The following is a 15,548-nucleotide window of genomic DNA, read 5'->3' on the forward strand; positions in this document are numbered from 1 at the left end:
TCGATCCCCAGAAACTCGAGGCAAGTCGTGGGACCCATAGTTTTTCCCGGTGCCAACGGCACGCCGAGATGACCCATTAACACACAGAATTCGTCTAAAGCCTGGGCACATTCGGGACTACCGGCGGGGCCAAGGAACAGAAAGTCGTCAAGGTAATGCATTACATTTCGGAAACCCGCTGTCTCAGTGAACACCCACTGCAGGAAAGTACTGAATTGCTCAAAGTAAGCACATGAAATAGAGCAACCCATTGGCATACACCTATCCATGTAAAATGACCCCTGGAACCCGAATCCCAAAAGACGCTGATCGTCTGGGTGTACCGGGAGCAACCGGAACGCTGACTCGATATCAGATTTCGCCATCAACGTCCCGTGCCCCAGGCGATTCAAGATGGCTACTGCCTCATCAAAAGATGCGTATCGCACCGAACAAACTTCTGGATCAATTGCGTCGTTCACCGAAAGACCTCGTGGAGCAGACAGATTATGGATCAAACGGAACTCACCCGGGTCCTTCTTGGGGACCACCCCTAACGGAGAACAAACGAAACCTGGTACCGGGGGTTCACTAAACGGGCCGGCGACCCGTCCCCGGCTAACCTCTTTCTGAATTTTCTCTTGCACTACCGATGTATGTTGTAAAACGGAAAGTTGATTTTTGCACGTCCCTACACCCTGAAAGTCCCCTACCGGGATGCGGAAACCATGTGTAAAACCGTTCCGTAGCACCCCGGCAGAAGTACGATCCGGGTATTCGCTGAGCCAGGGAATCATTGCCAAGGTATCAATCGGGGTTGGTAAAGGCGCCCCTCGGCCTAGCTTAGACCTGTTTGGCGCCCCCCTTACCCCCATTCTCACCCGTTCTGGCTCTGCACGATGACTCAGGATGGGACGACCCACACGTACTACACTCATGTTTGAACTTACACGATCCCGGAGGCCTGGTACATTTCCCCTTGTTGAAATTAAAACAGAAACCCTTTTTCCCTGTATTGCCTGCGGGCCTTGACTGGTCGTCGGTGCTCGTACTTGGTCGAAAGGGCGTCCCCACATTTTGGCGGGAGTAATCAACAACATTGCTCCCGACCAATGGCATTCTTAACATTCCTGATTCTTTCATTTTGTCCCAAGTTAACGAATCGTAACAATCCCAAGTCAAACTCTTGTTATGTTCCTTTTCCTTTCTGAACAGATTGTCATAACAAAACCAATGGTTACCTTGATACGTTGACGAGTAACCCATAATTCGTGATTGGTAAACGGGAAACTCAGGGAGCAACTCGGGCCTACGTTCCCCCGAAATCGATGTGAAAATACCCCATGCATTGCCCCAGTTGCCAATGTTCTCATTAACCTTAAAGGCGGCCATTTTTGCGCGCCAAACACTCGGATGCATCAAGTCCTTCTGACTTTTCACATGCTCCACATCATAATGATCAACAAGCAGGGAAAAAATATTCACGTACTCTCCCGCCCAGATCTTTTCTTTTATAGCTAACGGCACATGTTGTCCCAATCTCTCTCTACGAGAGGGTGCTGACTCGTCCCTTGCAATCGGCAATGGCCGCTTACCTGCACCGGACGCAGCTTCTGCCGCTTGCGGCTTGTCTATCCCCGCCACTCTAGCTGCCTCTTTCTTCTCACGAAGCCCTTTTATCAGCGCCTGTGCCTCGGCAGCCGTGGCGCCATCACCACTATCCCCCAACCATGCTGCTAGCTGTGCTGCCAGCTCGGGGGGCATGTCTTCCTTGGATGTCGGGGAGACGACCCCCGGGATTGGATTCCCCTCTATCGGTACTGGGGTCGGCGCCTCGAGAGGGGCAGAGGGAACCGGGACGTCCCCACCGGCTGGAACCTTTCTCGGCCTCTTAGGTCTCCCTCCAGCCGGCGAAGGGCCCGAACCCTCCTCCCCATCTCGCTCCGCCAACCGTTTCTTTATGTCGGACATATCTTTAAAGAGTGCCCGAACCATCTGGTCAGTCGTCATTCTCTTTTCGCCTTTCCTGGGCATCTTCTTCGACGAAGTATCTGGAAGACAAAGAAAAAGATTAAAACGCTCAAAATTGGCTCTTTGTTCTGTCCCGAGCTCACGTGTAGCGAGGAGGTGCAGCTTCGGAGCACAAGAACAAGAGGACGTCTTCTGGCCTTGCGTCTCCTTTTATCCGTCTTCAGGGCGGGCGTAAACCCGCCCCTGCCCGTCCCGAGGGCGTGGCTGGCTGCGTCAGTGTCTAGGCCAGCCCACTCTAGGGCGGGAACAGGCGCGCCCCGGCTACGCCGCTTCGGGCATACCAGCCGAGACGCGCCTCCCGCCCAAAAATGGCTTCCCGGGGGGATCGAGGCACTCCGCCATACGTTCGGGGGGACCGAGTGGTCGCCCCTTTCCATATGCATGATTTCTCCGCGGTAACCCAGAGTCACCTCCGATGGTACTTTTTTATGAGCTGCTCCTTTTGAATTATGTTCATTATCACACTTTGCCATCCTCTGAAGAGCTGGGCATCAGGATCAGCAAATAAAAAGAAATTACTAATATATGAAAATGTGCAATACTAAAGATTGCCTACTTTTCTTTCTTAAAAATATGAAGGATGGGCAATATTAACCGAAAATATTGACAGCTGTTTCCCTGGACTGGCTTTCAAGCTATTTTGAAAACCAGGTTACGGGTGAGATCCCACCCTCGGTATCCAGATAGGAAGCTTCTAGTCCCTGCTTCAGAAATGATGGAAGAACTCCCTCTGAGGATTTATTCACATTGATCAAATATGAATAGACACGAGCAAAAAAAATCACTCGACACTTGAATTTAAACATTTATAAGTTTGGTCTAGATAAAAATAAGCCCAACTCCTTTTCAAATCCAGAATAATTTTACTTAACGCCAGTTATTAAGTTGCTCTCAGCCTCTTTTGACATCCTTTTCTAGTGGAGCAAATGTATTGTTTCTAAAAGAAAGACTTTTGTTATGTGCTGTTTAAAATATTCCCTTTTATTTCCCTGCACCAGAATTTCTGTTACTTTAGAGCCTGGTATTTCCAGGATGAGGATATAACAGGGAATGCAATCTGTATCTGTGCTGATTCCTACACATTTTCTTCTTTGTTTTAAGATTAGAATTCCAGCTACATTTACTAATCTTTCATGCAAAGCAGGGCCACGAGCAAAGCTGTGCGCTCCGCTGTTTAGCATGCTCTCTCCTTGCTCTGGTACACTGTGTGCAGCCTAGCGCCAGCACAAGCACCTTTGCACCATAGTGCAAGGGTACCTATGTACAGGCAGGATTGGTTTTGTGGCAGAAGGGGCACCTTTCTGAAGAAAAACAATCCTTAGAGGCATTTTCCTCCTCCTATTTCTGCAGCACACATGGAAAGGGGAAATAACAAGGTGGGATAAAGAAATTTCTCCTTGTTACATAGTTATACCTCATTGAGGAAGGTGTAGAATTTTGACTAAGCCTGGGCGGAGTTTGCGGAGTTCCGCATAGCAGAACTCCATAAAGTGACAAAAAACCTCAGACATTCTACGTGGAGTTCTGTGAGTGGTGCAGTGAGTTAGGGGCATACCGTTTGCAGTGATTTTGAGTGCCGGGTGTTTGTCTCGCACTGTAAAATCATTGTGAATGGCACTATGTGCAGCGCAAGAGGGCGCAGCTTCCATTCTGCTGCTCAAGTAGATTTCATACTCGAGCAGCAGCTTTCTCAATGCGAACAGGTTACTCAACACGAGTGGTCGCGACCTGCCGCAACCACTCACACTGAGAAATCTAACCACCGGTATTCAGAAATCTCGCTGTAAGGCAAGATCCACATTCCTTGTCTGAATACCTTTACTAAATGCACAAGGGGGCAGATTTATGTTAACTGGCGCATCCCAAGGGATGCGCCAGTTAACATGCGCCACAGTGCGCTACAGCTGCGCCACCCATGGTGCGCCGCATTTATAATGCGGCGCACCATGGTGCAAAAACGGCACAGATGCGTGACGCATCTGTGCCGGAAATGTGTCGCATTGCTGGAGTTGCGTCGCAACGCAGCTCCAGCAAGGCTCTGGGGTGCCCCATTCAACTAATGCTGCATCAAGACCTACGCCTGCTTCAAGCAGGCGCAGGGTTTTGACGCAGCATTGGCTAGAAAGTGACTGAGTGAAATCTCATAGATTTCACTCAGCCACTTTCAGGAGGCTTTCCTGCGCAGGAACGCCCCCCCCTGCGCAGGAACGCCTCCTTATGGTGCAGTGCTTTACAACGTGACGCATCTCCTAGATGCGTCACATTGTAAATAGGGCGCATTGTTTGCCCTGCAGTTGCGTAAAAAAAAATGACGCAATTGCAGCGCAAAGAGGCGCAACGGCCTCATAAATCTGCCCCAAGGTATTTTTGGCGTCTTTAACATGGATGAAACCCACCCTGGGGTCGATCCTCAAGGGGCAGTGCTATTATTGGTGCAGAAGGTACAATAGCACCGGGCAAGGAGTATGAAGGGTCCCCTGCACTAACTGCTGCATTTATAACTTCAAATGTACCATGCCACATGAAGCTGCCATGTGCACTTGATATTGGTACCCTTGTACATTATTACATTATCATAAGCTAAACACCAAGATGAGCTAGAAACCTTCACAAAGAGAAGGTTTCCAGACTGTGCGTAAGGGCCTGACACTGTTACAGTCCATTTCAGGTTGTACAACATCCCAGGACATGGAAGGCGGCCCACATACCTTTGTTTAAAACTGCTGGGCAGGATAGGATTTACTGCAAAACTTCTGCAGCAATGCCAGTGTTATAGGACCAACTTACACCAAGGTCTAAGCTCCTCCTTCTCCGTAGGCGGGGACAGCTTAAGGATTTTGGGGGCCGGGGACCAAACGTAATTTAGTTGCCCCTGTTTGGAACAGCTTTGAATTTATGATCCAATTTCAGTTATTTCATGTACTCTTTGGCTAGGTCACTGACAGTGCACAGACACACTGGCCCGAATTCGAAATGTGTTTACATCTAATATTCCTAATATTCGGGGATTGTGACGTGTTTTCAAAATTGTAACACAGCAGCAGCTTACTAATACTACTACAAATAGCCTCTGTGACCCCCTCGTGTTTCTCATATGTGAGGTACTGTTTTGATCTAAAAGAAATTCTCATTGTGAATGTTGCATGCAGGATTAACACAACATTTCTCTGCAAAATGTCTATAATAGGCTCTCGCTCATCACCCAGATTAAAAATAAATTATAGAAAAACAGTAATTAAAACAATCTGTTTAAGAATTATTCAAGTTCATCAGGGGAAGATTCTCTGCATAACTAACAGTGATGGCTCCATGGGGCCCCCTGAAAAGTTGGGGCCCTGGGCCGCTGCCCACTTTGCCCATGCCTTAAAACGTCTTTGCCCCTTGGAATACATGGCAGGTATTATTTAATAGCTGTCAGATCTTTAAATCCCCTAGCACCAAAATGATTGTTCTTTGCTAGTGCCCAATTACAAAGGGGCTCCCTTTCTTTGCATGCATTAGGGCTCGCAAAAACTTCATAGCATCGCTACGATCGACTCACTGCAGTCCAATACGCTTTTTACATACCGTAATTTTGTTGTATTTTTCTAGGTGAGATTTGAAGTCACTTGAGACTCTTGTACACAAGATATTGTCTCTGCGCATCACGAAGGCGATGTTATTTCAGTACCATAACAGCTTCACATACAAACCTTCAGATGTAATAGGAATTGCTATATTTAGCCCCTTTTTGGTGTTAATTCATTTTGGATTAATACATTTTCTGCATCAATTATCTGGCGGCGTGTAATTTCTCTGCTGGGTATGGAGGGGGTGGTATTGTTGCTTCTGCAATGCGAAATTTTAATATTCTGTATCTATTTTAAAACGCCCTGGAAGCTTTACTACCATTCTTCCTGTACTTTAAAGCATTTTATGGATGCAGAGAGTAGCACATCCGTTATGACATGAACCCACTCTCGAATGTTCTGATTATATTTGTAGTAAAAAGTTCTCATGCCTATAAATGTGGTGCATGCTTGAATAATTCTACAAGAGTTTCAGACTGCTCTCCCGAATTATTGCACTTTCCTTTGCAGCTGCCACTATATCCTGTGCTCTGTGTTTGTCGCATTTCAGAAATTGACTTTGATTGAGGTGTGTTTCTAAGCACTCATCAGCATCCAGCAATCCAGCAGATACTATTTTATGGACCAGGTTATCTTCAGTGAATGCTCATACCTTGTCATTAATTTGCTTTCTTAATCAATGCAGTACTTTGTGACCTATTTTATGGTGCCCATTCTGAATTATCAATCTCCTAAAAGCAATGGAAGGAAGGTTTGCACATAGTCTAACCGCTAGCAATCGCTAGGTGTGGGATTCCAGCCCATTGTTTTTCACCCCCTCTCTATATCGGGCTTGTCATGGGACTAGTTCATCCCGAAATGCCAGGCGAGGCCCCCTCCAGAAGTTGACCCATGCAACATCAGGCTGGTTCCCCCCTTGCTAGGTCTCGTGAGTGAGCTGTAGCTTGGATTGTGCACAGTGAGCAACATACCATTGGCCACTTACAAGAGTCACAAAAACGAGATGGGAGGGAAACGATTGGAGCAGAGTAAAGACTGATTTGCATATGCATGTGTCCAAACTGTGGTGGCATTTTGGCCAAAAGAATGATGGGTTAGAATGACAGCCTGAGTGATTACCTGTGGTAAGAATTATTGCAAGCATCCGTTCCAGCACCATTTGTGTGTTTCATGTAGCACCCTAAGTAGCCAAGGATATACCCAGATGTGTGTGCATAGTGCTTACTGTGCCCCTGCAACTAAGCTACATTCGACTGAAGAGCCCCAATCAGGAAGAAAACAATCCTGCATTGCTTGCGTTCTAATTCAGGAAGGGCCTTGACTGGCAATTGGTACTGGACTTTTCCCATTGGAGCAGGGCCAAGACTGATTTGGAAAATGACTAAGTCTAAATTAAGGTGGCTTGGTGGGCAAATGAACGATGGGTTGAAGTGCTACCCTAAGCGATTGCCAGTAGTTAGACTTATTGCAAGTGGCCACCGATCGCTTTGTGTGTTTGCTTCGTTCGGAAAGAGCAATGGTGGTATATAGTGCCTACTTAATAATTCACGCTCTTGACCAGTAACTAAGTGCTGTCAATGTTTTTTTCTTGATTGTATTTAATAAGAAGCGCTGGCATGAATAGATGCCAGAGATCATGCTGGGCATACTTCTCTTAGAAAGAAATTGAATTTTATGAGGACAATTATTATTATTATTATTATTATTGTTATTATTTTAATTTTCTGGTCAAGCATTATCTGATTATTAGTGTGACGAAACGCAGAAGCAGCTAAGATGCTACTGAAAAATAAATGCTTCACTAGTGGATGACCACTAAAATGTTTATATCTATTTCGGCTAGTATACGGAAGTCAGCTGACAAAATAAAGTCTTCATATCTGATTCCTGAGCTAAGCATTGGAATTATGAGGCATTGAGGTCCAAATTATAGAACAGGGTCGACTAAATTATGTAAAAACAAAAAACAAATAATGCAGCTTAATTCGTCGCATTATGTGGCAGTTTTCTTTCACTATTTTGCCCTTTTACAACACAGATGCTGTATGAAGGTTTTGCCTCATTAGTTACAGTTTGACAACTAATCTAACAATAAGCAACTAAAAAGTGACGAGTTAATCTTTGAAAAGGGCCGACCAAAGAGGACAGTTTTTTAAGTAATATTTGCTTCGTGCTGGAATCTTTAGTGAGTGCCCTCCTGTGGCCCTAGCATGTAAGAAGTGAGCTATTGGAATATTCTTGTCTTGGCACAGCAAATCAAGCCCCGTGGACAAGGTAAAGGAGCAGGAGCTAAGGGCTAGCTGTACTAACATTAGAAATACAGATTTCCTAAATGCAAATCTGTCCGAATCGCAATTAGGAAATTAGTACTCCTGTTTTATGAAACTCACTCTTTTGAGATCCATTACCCCTTTCTAGTGGGTTGCAGTTAGACTTACCTCATGCATATTAATGAGGTAGGTCAGCAGACCACTATGTCCTTGGTTGCTTTTTGATAAAGTAATCTTTCTTTTTTTTTAAATGCAATTCATAGTCCTTAAAGGAAAATGGAATACATTTATAAAGATCAAAGAAACTATGGGGCATATTATCAAGGGGGTTTATCTCCGCTTTTTTGGCTTTAAAAGCAAGAAAGCGGAGATAATATTATCTCCCTATTACCTAGCTGTGGCTAACACCAGTTAGCGACAGCTAGTAGGAGATAGCGACCATCTTGGGCCCCACTTTGCATGTCAGTGATATTTATCACTAATGACATGCAAAGTGGGCGTGCCAAGATGTAAGCGACTGGAAACAGTCGCTAACATCGCTATCTCCTATTACCAACTTTTGGAGATATTCGCGCTAAGCGCGAATATCTCCAAAAGCTAACACCTGCCCTGAGCAGTTCTTAGCCATGCTATCCAATGGGAGGTGGATAACATGGCTAAGAGCATTAGCTCGGTAATGCATGAATATCGCTGACTTTTCAGCGATATTCATGCATTACGGCGATTTTTATTGCATTTGCGATAAACCTTGGTAATACCAAGGTTTATTTGCGGTAAAAATCGCCGCAGCTCAGCGGTAAATTTTTGTCTCTAACCAAGCAATAGCGATAATTATCGCTATTGCTCGGTAATATGCCCCTATGTTGTTTCATTTTTTAATAGTAGGCAGTGGTCCTTGAGACTACTGCCTGCTCCTAAAATATATGTATTTACTTTGTGCAAGGGGAAGTGGTCCTTTGGGACCGCTTTGCCTTTTCGATTGTGTAGTATTACTGTTTTGCAACCGAAATTTGGTTGCAAAATAGTAATACCTACAACACTGGTTCGGTATTTGGAAGGGACACCCTAAATTTGCCCCTTACAAACACCGAATGGCAAATGCAAAATCGCATTTTGCATTTTGTACATTTAAAAAAGCATTTTTCCAGTCGCAAACTGCCTGATTCTGCAAATCGGGCCATTTTCGACCTGACAAATGCTTTTTACAACTGGCCCAAAGAGAATACAGGCTAGGGGTTTCAAACAGAATTGGATAAGTGGGAAGAAGAGACGATGGGCCAACTACATGAGATGTGATATAGTGTGAACTAGGGCGTGTGACAGCGGTGTGGCAAATCAGTGTGATTGATGTAAGAGGGATTACGAGAAGAGCAGGATAGGGAAAAATGTGAGTACTAATAAGCATTCCGGACAGAGGATGAGAAGATGGTGGTGAAGAAGGGTGAAATGCGGAATAGCGAATAGAAGGTTGGGCTCAAGAGGAGAGAACATGTGAGAGGGGAAGATTTGGAGAGACACTTGCAAATTACTCACCCACAAATTCTGACTTTTCGATGAACTGAGAAACTCCTGTCAGCATTAACTGTGAAGTGACAAAGGGCCTGGATTAGGGTTTGGTGGATGGGTCACTCCGTCACAAATGTGGCCAATATCCTTTCTGCCTTAATTCTTCTGGATTATATCCTATGGTACTTGTAATATGGCAGGAGGGGTATCTGTCACGTTTGTGACGCACTAAAACTCTGCCAAACTGTAAATCAAGCCCTCAAGCTTCTACAATCAAAGCTGAATAGTGTGTTCAGATTAGTTTTTCCTCAAGAATTAAGACTGGGGTGGGCAGTTCCTTCTGATAAAAGTTACAGTGCGGTTTACTGACTCACCTTTCACATACTTGCAGACAGACTGGGAGTTTTGGTGCACACAATAAAACATGCACACATTTAGGGGTGCACCTTCACCTCAAGCTCTAAATTGTGTTTCAGGGAAGACATTCAGTGGCCAGCAGCTGAAGAAAGCTGACAGAAAGGCTACTTCTGTTGAAGCAGACACGCAGCTGTTATTTTTTAAGAACCTCTGGCTCTAATATGGGGAGTAAATTTGTCCAGAGGAAAATTTCCTCAAGCCTTATTAGGGTTGGGCTGAACATTCCAAGCCTGGGTATGGAAAAAGAATAATTTAAACATACTGCTGCCCAGACAGGTACAACCTGACCAGCCCCTGGAATGATGGGTGATTTACAATTATTTGGGGTGCCAGAGTGAAGGCCTTTCTCAAGCCAGATGCTTGAGACAAAAGCCTTGAAGTCAATCCCGCTTTGACAAGAAACACAGACACTTGTTTCCTGGAAGCAAAACCGTGTTGTTCTCGTCCCAGTTGTGTATTCCCAGCTAGAAAATAAAAGCAGAAATGTACAGGTGTGTGAGAAGTCCAAGGCTTAACCCAAGGGAGAGGGTGGGCCACGTGCCTAGGCACAGAGCAATACTTTGTCAAATCAACAGTAAAGTATTACTGTCCAGTCAAAGTTGTGTGCTCTCAAAACTTTTAGCAATATTTCATGTATCAAAATATATTGACCTATAAAACAACTCAAATAAAAGGAAAGCACTAAAACAAAACATCAAATTCAACACGAAACTGCTACAAAGACCGTGAAATCGACAATGAAGGGGCTAAATCTCATGTGAGGCTAGATGTCAGCAGGTAGAGCAGAAATAGATACAATAAAGTAAAGTTCAGAATCTACCTTAAATGAGTCAAAAAGAAGTGACAAAATGATGCAAAAAAGAATAAATGTTGGGGATGGGATGGATGTGCATATCTGTCTGATTTGCCACTCTGGCACCCACACTTCCAGAAGCCTTTCAAGGAGCCCTAATCTGCTTTGTGTCGAATAATATGTAGGGGTCTGGGAATGTTTGCTATGACCTATGGTCATTGGCAGTGAATCACAGGGAGTCCAGCACAGTCTGATGCTGAGCAGTACAGTTGGCTCTGGCTCTCGTCTGGCTCGCTTGCTTCCATGGGCTGACTGGAGGGTTTACATGCAGTACAATCCCAGCAGGCAAAACAGGCAAGCAGAGCTATAGTAAGGCCGCAGACCTAGTTCGGGCCAGGCGGGATTGGCAGCATGCTGGCTCAACACTCTCAATGTACTTCAACAGCAAGCCTCTACGCTGGTCTAAGTAACAAAGGGGCATATTATCAAGGGGGTTTATCTCCGCTTTTTTGGCTTGAAAGCCAAGAAAGCGGAGATAAAATGATCTCCCTATTACCTAGCTGTCGCTAACACCAGTTAGCGACAGCTAGTAGGAGATAGCAACCATCTTGGGCCCCACTTTGAATGTCAGAGAAATTTATCACTAATGATATGCAAAGTGGGCGTGCCAAGATTTTAGCGACTGGAAACAGTCGCTAACATCACTATCTCCTATTACCAACTTTTGGAGAAAAAGATGAAAGTGAGAGTAACCATGCACAAAAGCATGAAGGCATTTATGTAATGTGCATAGCTATGTGTGACACCAGTGCTGAAACAAAGTTTCAAAACAACTATAGAAGCACTTTCCACTCCTACCATTGGGTGAAATGGATACCCACAGATTGAGAATAGGAAGAGCCAGAAAATAGAAACATATATTATATTTTCGTTGGAACTATCGACTTTAAGGTTACCGGTCTCTGTAGGTAAAAGGCATATTAGCGGGAGTGTAGCTAAGTTAATGAGATTCAGGGGTGTAAATCTCAAATTTCGCATCAAAACAAGGTTTGGGATTGAATGTTCCCATGAGGTGCAGGGTCAATGTGCATTAGGTGGGCCTATGGGCCTTTTTTAGAGTGTGGTGGACAGGTATTCTGTTGCAATAAGAGAGGAGTACCCAGTCTGCCAAACTCAAAGTCTGCCCCCAAGCCCCCAAATTTGAGCCGTATGGACCACCAAGTTTTATGAAGACAGAGTAAAATTGCCTCCATCAGTGTAAAACTTTCTCCAATGGCCGGATCGAGTAGGTGTCATCAGAAGTAAGCTACTGACTGCCCATTCCATTTGCATTGGATGGTCATATGACTTTTTTACTGGTAGTCATAGCAAGGTATATCCTGACAGCGTGGCACAGTAAAAGAAGAAAAATTAGTTCTACACAATGGGAGAAAACTCAGTATTGTTAAAGCATTTCAAAAGAATACCTCCACTTTGGGAGCTTCATTTTAAAACATACATTTTTTTTGAAATTTTGATTTCCAGCCATCATGCTTGATGGAGCCATCCACCAAAATGTTCCTACACTGGCGATGGCCACCATGATGGGGATTACTGCCAATGTAGAGAGATAACCGCAGAGCTGCAAGACATCTCTGAATTTGGCTCGTGCCTTTACTATGTCTTTACTTCATCTTCTAAATCCGAAATCAGGCCCTCTATCTAGAGTGGCACAGCGGGAAAAACAACAATAGTTTAGAATGTTGTCGCTATGGATTGACAGTGGTAGGACTAGTGCAAGCTTTTGTCCCATCACCTTTCGGATGTTTGATTGCCAGTGTATGCCTGGAAAACTGAGACTGGTGAAGATTTCCAAGCCTATGGCCAAAGGTTGTGGATTCAAAAAAGTAGTGAATATGTATCCATTCAAAGAGTATTTCTACGGGTGCATATTTGCTACTTTTTTGTAGACCGGTCACTAACTATATTTAAATTCCGGACCCAACAAATGAGCAAGCAGAAATATACTAGTGAACTTAGGTGAACAAGAAAAACACCACAGACATAGGAGACCCGACTCAGAGTCCCCAGACTCATCTATTAAGCCAAGAATATATTTGTTTGGTGGTGTCAGACCCCAAACAACAACCCTGAAGCAACACCCCTCCATATTCGTACCCCCAACCTATTATAGTTATTGTATAGGGGATGTAGCATGTCACCTGCAAAGAAAAACAGGTATTGTAGGGGGCGCATTTTAACTGTGAATGTAGTAAATGACTAGAAGGTTACCTGCCATGGCCTGGTCCTAGTTTAGGTCTTAATGAAAGCTACCATACTTCTCTAGACAGCTTAAAATATAAGGTGTGACGTATATTTAAATACGGCAGTATTCATACTAACGTAAATGCTCCTCTTTTTCTTGCCCTTGCAAATATGAGAATTCGTGGAAGTCTGATCTTCGGATTTGAAGCAGTCAGCCTGCTGGTTACACTGATCAGCATTATTTTTCTGAGCCATTTTAGCAGAAAGCACGATTTGCATCATCTCCCTGCAGGAATGGGCTGAACCAAATACATGTGGTAGGCTAGTGTTAGCACCAAATAGCTTTTAATGCTATGTGAAGGAACTTGCGCCCACATGCATCATTGAGAATTGCATTCGCAAATGGTGCGAATCGCAATTTTCGGCCGTTTGCGAATGCAATTCTCAAATTTGGGATGCATCATGCTTTTCGCAATTTTAGTAATCGCAACCATGTTGCGATTTCTAAAATTGCAATTGCATTTAAGAAATCGCAATTTGAGGTTTCTTAAATGCAATGCATGAACATTTTTAATTTGCGAATTCGCAAATAGGAAGGGGTAAATTAGCATGAAGTTGACCTTCATGCTAATTTGCGTAAACTTTCAAAAATGCACAAAAATGCATTTTTGAAAATTTCATGTTACACACACACATGTACTTGGGACATGTGTGTGAAACTTGTACTTAAAGTTACATTTCAGGGGTGCAGGGGGGGTCCTTTGGACCCCCCACTGCACCCTTGAAAATCTATTCACAAATTGCGATTCGCAAAATGCTAATCACAATTTGTGAATGCCTTCCCATTCAATCCTATGGGCCTCTTGGCCCATAGGAATCATGGGAAAGGGATTCCTTAATTGCGATTCGCAAATTGTGAATCTTAATTAAGGAATTTTTAGAAATCGCTAATAAAAATGCGATTTTTTGATGCATAGCAATTTGCGATTTCTTAATTGCGATTCCTTAACTTTCGCAATTACGAAATCGCAAATGCTAACTTTGATGCATGTGACCGTTAGTCCTGGGAACAGGCAGTGCGTATTTCTGATTAGGTTTGACATGAATTATTAGTGTTCTGTGAATCTCTCAGTGTCTCTCAGTAATAGGATATCAGTGGATGTGCAACCCAGGTTAAAGATGTCTCATGTGCATAAATGGGGAAGTGATGGAGTATAAGCAGGTTTTTTTCTACTTTTTGTTACTTTTCTACTACTTTTTTTACTCTTTTGCTATAACTTGCTTTTTCTTTTACCTACTTTTACAATGACTCCCTTTTCTTTTCCGCCCGCCCCCCCAGAGTCCCGCAGCTATGGCCAAGGGAGAGGGCAAGGCCAAGGGCAAGGGCAGGGCTGCTCGCAGCTACAGCCCTGACCGCCTTCCCTGCGGAAGGTGGCGCCCACATGGGGTGCATGCAGGAGCCTTATTTGGTGAGGGGGAGGTGGCCGCACTTGTTTTTTTCATCCAGCATTACCTCCCCTAAACCCTGCAGCAGGCGGCAGGACTGGGTCCGGGTACGGGCTCCGGGAGTGTCAGCAGCAGTGGGGAAAGGTGCAGTGTTTCGCTGCTCTGGAGTCCAGTGCACCAATAACCAGCTGACACACTGGTGGTCTGATATCTTGGACCAGCAGCAGGACCTGCTGGACCTGCTAGGAGTGGAGGTCCCGGGGCTTGGTGAGTAGCTGCTACTTTGTGTTCTTCTGCTCTGTGGTATATACTGCAAATACATTATACCCCAAACAGCAAGAATGCTGCTGCTTACATTGCAGGTAAATTACGTTTAAAAATCTTCTGTGATTGTTATGACACAGGTGCTCGGCGCTACTAATCTTACTTGTTTGCAACTTTGCACTTGCGTGGCATGATTATGTAAGAGTTTACTTTAGAGAACTTAAGTTAGGTAATGCTAGAGAGACTCTAGTCCTTTCTTTGTTCTCCTACCACTAAGAAGAGATAGTGGTGCATTGATAGGTTTAGTTTAGTTACTTGTTATTAGTAGGTACGTTTTTAGTGGTCTGTGTGACGCATCCTCTGACACGTTACGTTTTGCTGAGTGCTGCTTACCACAGACCTTAGTAGAACCTTTTGTAGTTTCTTTATTGAGTGGTGGTAATATAGGTTTATTATAATTAGCAGAACATCAGCAGGAACTAACCAAATCTACAATTTGGTGTATGCCAAAATGTATGCATGTGTCCTCCATTGCGTTTTTGCAGACTGAGTGAACAATTGGCCAGTCTGGAATAGGTGGGCTAGGCTAGTCGACCAGATTTAGTTAGGTCAATTTTATTGCAATTGTTGTTTCTTTAAATGTTTTTCAGAGCGTTAAAAAAAATATTTTATATGTTTCACACCAATCATCCATGTGTGTCTCTTTCTTTCTTACATTTTTTATAATCAGGATCCAGGTGCGAAACGACGGGGTCGGAGTCGACAGGAGCTGGGGAGGATGCCGCCCAAGTCCTGGAACGCTCCTCGACTCTGCTGCTGGCCCCAGTAAGTCCGTCTGTTGTTAATATTGATAATTATACTTTCCAAACTTTTACTGAACCAGCACCTTATTTTTCTGAAATATTATTTCAATTTCCTAATTCTTCTTTTTACAAAATCTTCTTCAATGTTCAATCTAGACAATCAGTTTCTAAATTTGTGTTATCCCTGCCTCTACCTGCCTCTGCTATGACTCCACTACTACTACTA

This window comes from Lissotriton vulgaris, unplaced genomic scaffold, assembly GCF_964263255.1.
Source record: "Lissotriton vulgaris unplaced genomic scaffold, aLisVul1.2 SCAFFOLD_2887, whole genome shotgun sequence".
NCBI lineage: Eukaryota > Metazoa > Chordata > Amphibia > Caudata > Salamandridae > Lissotriton > Lissotriton vulgaris.